The sequence below is a fragment of the Tarenaya hassleriana genome, unplaced genomic scaffold (assembly GCF_000463585.1).
Source record: "Tarenaya hassleriana unplaced genomic scaffold, ASM46358v1 Cleome13, whole genome shotgun sequence".
Taxonomy (NCBI): Eukaryota; Viridiplantae; Streptophyta; class Magnoliopsida; order Brassicales; family Cleomaceae; genus Tarenaya; species Tarenaya hassleriana.
In genome coordinates, this window is record NW_010963495.1 from 668,518 (window position 1) to 679,219 (window position 10,702).

Sequence of the window (10,702 nt, forward strand, 5' to 3'; positions counted from 1 at the left end):
TATATATATAAGGTGGAGAGGGTAACTGTTAGAGGAACATATCAGGTGGAGAGTTCACATGCTTGTGCCTTGTCCTTTAGGGAACAACTTTTGTGTTTTTTTTGGGTGTGTTGTAGAAACATGCCATGGCCCTTCGAAGCCAATAGGACCAAAAACAAAAACCGAGAAACTTGTAGACAACAACTTGTGAAAATGATCGTGCATTAAGATATGTCGTGAATTATAATCAAACCAATCTAAATTATCCGAAATTTGATTCCTAATGTTATGTTCGGACATATCTAAACTTAGCATTATATGAAAATTTTCTTTTAACTCGATTATTCACGAAAAACTAATCATTTACTTACTCCCCATATTTAACTTGGAATATAACAACATTGACATAGAAAGAATGATTAAATTTAACGTGGTTTCGACCATAAATAAGATCCACAATCACAGAAGATTTCGTATATACTAAAGTTTTGTGCATAAAATTTCTTGAACTGCTAACCAATCAATGTGGGAACGAAGATTTTGATGATTGTTGGGATCAAAAGCATCTGCATTATATATATATATATATAACTACATATTCAGATGAAATGAATTCACCCTAAAAAACGAAAAGATCTATAAATGGACAAAATCTAAGAAAAATCCTTAAAGAAGAGACAAGAGAGCGCCTAATGGTTAATGTTTAGTTGTGCCTCATGATGAACAAAAAGAATGTCTTTTTCTGCAATTTCTCAATATAAAGTGGATCGAACGCTCGAAATCGATTAATGAATATATGGCAATCTAAATCATTGATTCGGATAGAGATTATTTTTCTTATATTCTGCTTGTCATTTATCCTAATTGCTTGGACCGTCGTGAATGATTTCAAGTCGAAAAGGCAAATCATTTTCTTGTGGGCTTGAGGCTCTCTCTTAGATATATATATATATAGACACACAAGGATTCATCAACCACAGGGTTCGTTTGACTGAAAAAGAATTATGAAAGCTAAATTTTTGGAAGATTCTTATGAACCCCCATTTGTGGATATCAGTGTTCTGCAATATCATATTAGCGGATTACAACTATATATATATATATATATGTATGTATGTGTATGTATGTGTATGAGTGTATGTATATAATGGCTGCTCAGAAGAAATAATTCACCAGACCCACCAAATTATACGCATGTGGTGATTCTTTGCATGCAGTCTACATCTCTTTGAATGTGTTGAAGAAAAAAACGATAAATTACAATCAAATAAAAAAAATATAATAATATGTAAAGTCTCCTTTTATGTATTTGTATATATTCCACAATTAAAAATAACCAAAAAAATCACTATATATGTTTGAAACTCTAAACTTTAAATTAATCTCGTTCAATCTCCGTAAATATATTTATCTCTATGCTAAAAAAAATATGCACCACGTAGAATACGAAAACATTTACAAGATAAGAAAGGATAATTAAACAAAGTTGGTCTAACCAAATTCTCAATTTGAGTATTAATAATCTTGGGTTATGAAAACTCTCATCCGCATACATTACATCGGATTAGGAAATTAGTTAGGGCAAATATCCGAATATTGTATCACATGTCGACTTATACTTTTCTTATATTCTTCATCTATTTGATATATAAATTGTTGGGCCTTACCGCCCATGTTGGTGAACAAAGTGAAACCCTCCTCGTGAAGGAGAGGTTTCATGATGCGCAGCGTTTGGTGAGCAAGGGTTAATGAAACTCTAAGGCTCCGTCTTCATTCGATCTTCATCGGGAAAAATAGAGATACAGAGGAGAGAGAGAGGCGATTACGGCGAGCGCATGGCGGAGGACTTTCGGTGGTTCGCTGAGGCTGCTCGAGGTGTAGATCGGTAAGATCGTGGTAAGATCTTGGTTGTTTCTTTCTCCTGAATCTCGGTTCTTCTCGGTGAGTCTCCGGTTTGTGGAGATCCACCGAGGTTTTCTGTTTTTCCGCTGCTGTACTGTTCTCTAGTGGATTCGCCGGTGCCGTTCCAGCCGAGACGTAGGCTCGAGGAAACTCGGTAACCGAACTCGTTAAAACTCCGGTGTCGTTTTGTTTTTCGCACGTACGAGCGTCAGAGAGAACCGTGAGGAATCCGATATCCACTTCACAAAGTGGTATCAGAGCTCCGGTTACACGATCCAGGGAGATTCGCCAGCAAGAAGCGAGGTAAGGTATTCTGGTTCGAATCTGTTTATGTTTGAGCGTTTTGATGGTCTGTTAAGTGTTTCAGCCGTCGATGGAGGTTGATTGACGACGGTGGGAGGTAGTGGTTAAAGCCTCGGAGTCACCGGTGGTCAGATCTGTCGAGGTGGAGGATCAGAGACCATGACTCGGTGAAGACAGATTCGAACCGAGTTGAGTAAGGTAGGTTTTCTAACCTGACTCGTTATTATTTCCGCGTTTTTCCTCCGGTTTTGAGTTCGAGTTTCAAAGAAACTCGGAGAACTCGGCGGAGAAAGGCTCGATTCCGGCGAAACTCAGCCCCTGACTCGTCCGAGTTAGGGTTGAGTGGCGGAATCGGGTGAGTCAACGTCCGAGTCAACTCGGCAGACTCAGCGGCTAGGGTTTCCAAAATTAGGGTTTCGGATTAAACCCGGTTTACACCGGTTTAATCGATCCAATTTCGGTTAAACCCGGTTTGGGTCAATCGAACCTGGTTCGATTCGATCCAAGTCCGGTTATCGGCGGTCAGATCGGGTTTGACCCGGTTCCGTCGGTTCAGACCGGATTCCGGCCGGTTCAGTCCGGCTCAGACCCGGTCCCGACCAGTTCAGACCGGTTCACTCCGGTTCGGTCAATTCGTTGACCAATTTGGTCAACAGTTGACCGGTTTAGATCAAATCAGACCGGTTCAGGTCCGGTTTGGGGTCAATTGGACCGGTTTAGACCGGATTCAGGTCAATCTAGGTCCGGATTAGAACAATTGAGTCCGGTTTAGGTCAATTCAGGTCCGGTTTAGGTCAATTGAGTCCGGTTTAGGGAAATTCAGACTAGTTTAGGCTGGTTTAAGTCTTGGTTAGGGTCTGATTTGTCTAGGAAGGGCTAGAATTGTTCGGTTCAGACCAATAGGGTCTGATTGGAGGTGAATTAAGGCCGGTTTAGACCGGTTTAAGTCTAAGATTAGGGTTTGTTCGTCCAATTAGGCTAGAATTAGACCGTCTAGCTCAATTGGGTCCGATATTAGGTAAGATCAGATTGGTTTTAGGCTAATAGATATCTGTTTAGGATCTGATTTATCTGGTTAGGGCTGGTATTGGTCGGGTTAGGATCTGAATTCGTGGTTTAGGACTAGATTAGATCGGTTTAGGGTATGGAGTGTACAATTAGGACTAGAACTAACTGGTTTAGGGTTAGGTTGGTCCATATAGGTCTGATGGTGTCTGGTTTAGGGCATAGTGGACTGGTTTAGAGTATGTTAGGGTCTGTAGTGATCGGTTTACCCTGCTAGGTTGGTCTAGTACTCAATTTGGCTTCGTTTAGTGAAAATTCACTAGGGTTAGACCTGTTTAGATCTCGGTTTAGCTAATGTAGGTCATAGATTCCGGTTTCTGTTCAGTATAGGTCTGAATAGGTTGGATTTGACTACATTTAGCCGGGTAGGAGGTCGGGTTAGGCTTAAATAGGCTGGTACAGGTCTGTAGTAGACTGGTTTAGGTCTGATATAGGCCTGTAAGTGCTGTTTAGGTCTTGGTTAGGTCTGGTTAAGCCAAATTTGAGTTAGTCTAGCTCAGTCTAATTCAGATCAGTAGGTAATTAGGTCAAAATAGACTTGGTTAGGTCTGATTAGAGGTTTAGAATGTCTATAGAGACATTGTCTAGGTCTGATCAGATTAGAATCTGATTATAGATTTAGGTATTATCTAGTTTAGGACTAGATAGGACTCCTAAGTACCAGGTTTGAGTCATAGAGTCCGGTACATTGACTGGTTAGGTCTGATTATCTGGGATTTGACTAAAACGGGTTAGTTTAGGGGTTGGTTAAGTCTAGAATCACTAGATATAAGTCTGTAGGGGTCAGTTTAGATCAGGGCAGGTCTATAGGGGTTTGTTCTAGGCATTGTTAAGGTCTGATCAGAAGTAAATTAGGTCTCATTAGGCTTAGTTTAGGTCTGATTAGGGTACTAAAAGTCTAATCAGGGGTTGGTAAGTCAATAGGGTTGGCTTAGGTTTGATGATTAAGACTTTTAGGTGTCTAACTAGGACTTATGGTCATCTAATCAGGGGTTGGTCAATTAGGATTGGCTTAGGTCTGATTAGGGTGTTGTGGTGGTCTAGTCGGAACTTTTGGTTGTCTAACTAGGGCTGTTAGGGGCCGGGTAGACTCGGGATCGTAGGACTGGTTAGGAATGTGTTGGGGGTCATGTAGACTCGGTGTTGTAGGTCTGATTAGACGTAATCAGGTCTGTGTAGCCTTAAGTTAGGTCTAGTTAGACGTAATCAGGTCTTAAGGTAGGCTGTGTTTCGAGTCTAATAGGTCGGTTAGGCAAAATTATGCCTAGGGTAAGTCCAATCAAGTTTGTGCGAGAGTCTAGGAGGTCGGTTAGGTAGAAATATACCTTGTGTTAAGTCCAATCAGGTCTGGTCTAGAGTGTGTTAGATCCGTTTAGGTAAGATGTACCTAGAGAGATGTCCGGTTAGACTTGGTTTAAGGTCCGTTAGATCGGTTTAGGTTAAGCACCTAGGTTAAGTCCCGTTAGGTTGTGTTCTCTAAGTCTAGTAGGTCTGATTAGGTAGAGACGTACCTAGGTTTAGGACCGATAGACTAGGGTTAGAGCGTGTTTAAGCACGGCTAGGTAGAAATATACCTAGGATTAAGTCCTCTAGGGTTCGGTCTCATCCCTCGTGTCATGTTACATCACTTCTAGGGTCGGGTAAGTCACTTCCGGGTTGAGTCATTTTAGGCTCTGGTTGTATCATCATAGGATGATGGAGTTAGATCGTCTAACTCGGTATACCCCGAAAAGGGGTATGGAGGAAGGACTATGGGTCTCGGGAAAACCCGAGAAATCGGGTGCAGGAGAAGGCCAAGGACCGAGGTGGAGTGATTGGTTCTGCGGGTAGGTAGGGACACTACAAGAAGGTGTTGTAGGTCCCGGATGACGAGGTAGAGAGAGTCCGAGGTAGAAGGACGTGTTGACCTCGGAGGAGTAACCGAAGTTGCTTCGGTTCTCGGTGGTAGGTCAGGAGGTGAGGTCTCCACATTTAGGTGGAGCTTCCTCGGGTAGGATGCTCAGGAGATGGTGTGAGCTGGGAGGTGTCGGGATTTCACCGGGTAGAGTCGGTGTAGGTTGGCGCTAGGACACTCCCTCTCGAGGTGGAGCACGTGCACTCACGTGTCTCTTATTCTCGGTGGAGCATCGTAGATGACTATGAACGTCTTCACGGGACAAAACCGTGGGACAATTCTAGTTGGCAGGTTAGGGTCCGAGGGTAGAAGTCGTATACCTATAGGTAGTATAGACTTCACTGGGATCCGGATAGTTGGCAGGTTAGGGTCCGAGGGTAGAAGTCGTATACCTATAGGTAGTATAGACTTCACTGGGATCCGGACTAGGTATCTAGCGGGTTTCGGTAGTATGACTCAGGTTAGTCTCGGGGGAAGTCGGGATAGACTTAGGAGACGGGTAGACGTCGGGTATAATCCTCGGGTTAGCTAGCGGGTATAGTCTTGGACTTTACTAGGAGGATTAGTTAGACGGTCTAGAGAGTCATACAACCGAGGGTAGCGTTCGTCGGTCGGGCAACGCGTGGTAGGAGGATTCGAGTCCTATCGGGGTGAACGTTCTAACACGTTTACCGAGTGTTTCAGGTAGAGATGAGCTGATTGGTGGCGGGATAAGGCGACAAGGCCACGAGGAGTCATCGACGGGAGCTTCATCAGATTCAGGACGACATGCGACTAACTCCGGTACAGGTAAGTGAGGTAAGTCAGGTAAGTTGTGCTTTAAATTCCGACGAAAGTCGAGGGATCGACGAAAGTCGATCGGTGCTGGAATCGGCGAACCACTAGTGTTTATTTCTATTATTTTTTGTTTGGTTTCCCTTTCTCCACCAAGGTGGAGATTGTTGGGCCTTACGGCCCATGTTGGTGAACAAAGTGAAACCCTCCTCGTGAAGGAGAGGCTTCATGATGCGCAGCGTTTGGTGAGCAAGGGTTAATGAAATCCTAAGGCTCTGTCTTCATTCGATCTTCATCGGGAAAAATAGAGATACAGAGGAGAGATAGAGGCGATTACGGCGAGCGCATGGCGGAGGACTTTCGGTGGTTCGCCGAGGCTGCTCGAGGTGTAGATCGGTAAGATCGTGGTAAGATCTTGGTTGTTTCTTTCTCCTGAATCTCGGTTCTTCTCGGTGAGTCTCCGGTTTGTGGAGATCCACCGATGTTTTCTGTTTTTCCGCTGCTGTACTGTTCTCTAGTGGATTCGCCGGCGCCGTTCCGGCCGAGACATAGGCCCGAGGAAACTCGGTAACCGAACTCGTTAAAACTCCGATGTCGTTTCGTTTTTTGCACGTACGAGCGTCGGAGAGAACCGTGAGGAATCCGATATCCACTTCACATAAATAAATAGTTTAGGGTGTTTCTCGATTTTTAATCCTAAGCTCTTCACAAAATCTTCTACCGTCTCTTGGATTGTAAAGCTCTTTAATTTAATATTAGAACAAAATTGAACTTAAATAAATCAATTTTGACTCTGAAAATTAAAATTAAAAGTAAAATATATATATCTTTAGCTCTAACATAAAGAGTCCAGCGAATAAAACAGTCATTTTGATTCTTCGACAAATCCACGTGTTTAAATTTGGGCTTTATGGATTTTCAAACAGGCCGTAGCCTCTTGGACTTAGAACTGTAGAACAGTGTCGAAGACATTCAATATATGTATGAATCCACATTAAAAAAAATGATAAAGTTTATAATATTAAATAAATAATGGGGAAATTTGAATAAACCAAACAAAAACGGAAATTGGAAATACTTCGTTAATACCTAAATTTAAAGGAATTTAAAAACGCAGATGATACAAAACCCTAAAAACACCCAATATAGAAACCTCCTGTTTTATTTTAAACTAGTACTAATTTTGTTTTCGAAAATCTTTTTTTTATTGTAGAAAAATATTTAATCCAACAAAAAAGATATACTAATTTCTAATAAATCTACATCTTATTGGATTTTTAGAAACTGGAACGACCGTATTACATTCTCATTATCATTTACACCAACTTTAAATTCCGGGTTCTGTCGAATAGTTTGATTATTATTATTTTTTCTGCAACTACCATCACATCGTATTTAATATTTATCAATACATAGAGAACTTTCTCTGGTACATTTTTTAAGTACTTTTCGTGTGCTTATTATTTGATTTTTCGTTGGAAAAAAAAAAGATAAACGCGTTAATATATATACATATGGGGCCTGAATTAGCTGTTCAAATTATTTCAATTCATAAATTCATTAAAAAAAATCCCAAAACTCGCCCGTTCGTCTGACACTCATTGCATGCAATTCGGCGATTTCCCAACAACATTTCTAATTAAAATAAAAATAAAAATATCATATGATTTAGAAAAATATCGTTCTATATACTTTGAAAATTTTGAGATGCGTACAGTGATCTAAACTGCTCTGCGACTGCGGCCTCCTCGATTATTCAATTACCACGTAATGTGATTTTTCTTTTACGTTTAAACTCAAAAAACAACATCATTTTTTACCTCTTATTATAAAGAAATCGTGATATTTTATATCGATTTTTTTTATATATGATAAGGATAGAATTTATTCGTCTTTAAGCATGAAACACATAGTGAAAGAAGCACCCGAACAAATCAAGAATCTATAGGATTCAAATAAACCATATGCAATTTAATCCACGAAAATATATAGCTATAAATACAACACGAGTTTCCAGCCAAGGAGATGTCAAAAGGGTTGAACAAGACATGGCAAAAGTTGTCGGGGTGAAAGAGAATCGGGTCAAGAAGAGTAACATGGCATTCATGTGCTCGACCCGAACCCCATTGTCACAATCAACCAATGAGGAATTGAACATAAATCATAAGGATAATAAAAATTTGAAAAAATAAAACAAAAGGGTACTCGATTGATTTGATTTCTCGTCCAATAGATCTCAAGGGAAATACACCTAAGAGAATTTAAATATATATGGACCCTTGAAAATATACATCCTAATGTCCCTCTCGTGTTTCCATCACGTATTTCTCATATCTATTCTCCGTCACAGAACATGCAAACCAACTACTCACGCAAACTATACGTACGTCCACAATATGTTTCTGTTCCTATCTGTTCTCATCTCTTTAAAAAAAAAATTATACGTCGATTTTGCCCTAACCGATTCTAAATCGTAGCTTTCAGTCCATATCCAATGTTAGATTCATCGAGAATAGGTTAAACCAACATTAATATTAAGTACTATTGGTTATAGTTTTAAAGAAACATACAATAGCCGATACCGCAATCTCGAAACTTACTTAGTGTCGGTTTCGGAACCGGAGCAAGTTGAACTTGAAGAGAAAAAATGTCACAAACTGGTCGTATAATTGATGTGATACGTCTTGTTCCAATCAACATCTTATTGAAAATCTACTTATAGAAGTAGCGGAAATTAATGCATCTTTTATTTTCTCTAGTGACATTAATTATTCATGGCATGGATGGGGTGGATCTTTGGTAAACATAAAAATTATCAAACCGATCTGTACATGGTGAATACCTTATACCAAAATAAAAATATCGAACCGATCTATAATGCGGTTGATCCAATCGTATCGAAAATTTGTTTCAAGAACTTGAGCGTTTGGAAAGCGTGGTTCCAATTTAAGGCAGAATCTAAAGAGTGGACGCGAGACAAGAGCATGCACGGGCGACTCTAACTCTTGGTCCATAACAAGAACAGAATCCAAAAGTATGAAGACATTTCCTCAAAAAATTATACATGAAAGACAAAAAGAAGGTTACATATTTGCCACAACGGGAGATATATGCACAGATATGTATACCATATCAATATATATATACAACTTTTTTAATGTCTTTGTAAAAATGGATGTAACATATACTCAAAAAGTGTAAAAAGATAGAGGAGGGCCATTCACATTTGGAGAAGAGTTTTAAATCGAAGCATTACATTCGGTAGTTTTGTATTTTGTATTGTTACGGCAAATTGGTGGTGGTGGTGGTGGTGGTTTGAACAGGACCACATGTGCATCTCTCTCTCTCTCTCTCTCTCTCTCTCTCTATATATATATATATATATATATACACACACACACGCAAACACTTTTGAACTATATTTTCTTGTACCACAAAACACAATGGACCGTACCCTATAACATATTATTGAATGAGTTGGCTAACCTTTCTTTCCTCAATAATAAACCTCAATGTGAAATCAAACATTTTTTTCTTACAAATCAAACTAGATACCGTGCATATAATATTTCTTAGATATTAAATCCGATCGAATGATTTATATATCATATAATGTTTTAGAATATATATATATATATATATTACACGTCTTCTCCAATTTTTTTTTCTATGAGTCATTTTAGGAATGTGTAATTTTTGTGTTAATAATCATGATAGGTGCTTATGAAACGAGTTTCACAATCTACTGTAATTCTAAAAGTTAATCATGGTCCAAATAACTTGCGGATTCGAAATAAATTAAGCCGATTTGTAATATATAAAGATTCTATATATGCATGATACTTTTTGTCAATATATCTTTTTCAATAAATTAAAAATTGTAGGTTTTATATATTAAAGTAATTATCGAATAATTCAATACTGTCGACACTTTATTGTGACGGTTGATTAGGACAAATCAAATTAGACCTAATTATGATAGGTAGCTCCTAATTAACGCATGGTGGTGTGGGCTCCCAAGACAAATGCATATGGGATTGAAGACAAAAGCATATTCTTAAGATTTCAATCAGATCATTAGATTATATAATAAAATATAGTATATAAAAGATATTTCAATTTCGATTAGAATACAAGTTACCCCTTAACGGTTAACTGAAGGGTTTGACCAAGTCAACCGAATCGACAATGGCATAGGTTTATTTGTATATTTTAGTTCACGTTTTCCATTTAATTTAAAATTCCAGTTCCCCATAAAATCATCAAAACAATGTACATAGTACGACATAAGAAACTGAATGGTAGGTATACATTACGCGAAAAATGGAAATTATGTGGCAATATTTTGAAGTGTACTTTTGTAAAAAAAAATGTTGATATATTTATATAAAATGTATATTTATTTGGGTTTTTTTTTAATTTTATCAAATTTTCATATAAAAATTGTTTTTTCCACAAAATGATCAACCATTTCCTAAATTCCTATGCGTCTGGTCAAAGATTGTATGTATCGGGAATCGAGGAGATGAAAGGGTTTCTTAATTACGAATCTCAGAATAATAATAACAGTAAAAATCTTATGGTCTAAATTACCATGGTTGCCATTCACACACACACATATATATATATATATATATATATATATATATATATATATATAACATCTAAAGCCGATTTAAAGCTTATACAATTTCATTCCTTCCTTTTTTTTTTCTTGAAAAGTGGGTGAAGCTGTGGATATTAACTACAGCAACCTACCGTTGGCAAAATAAAACGTAATGTACA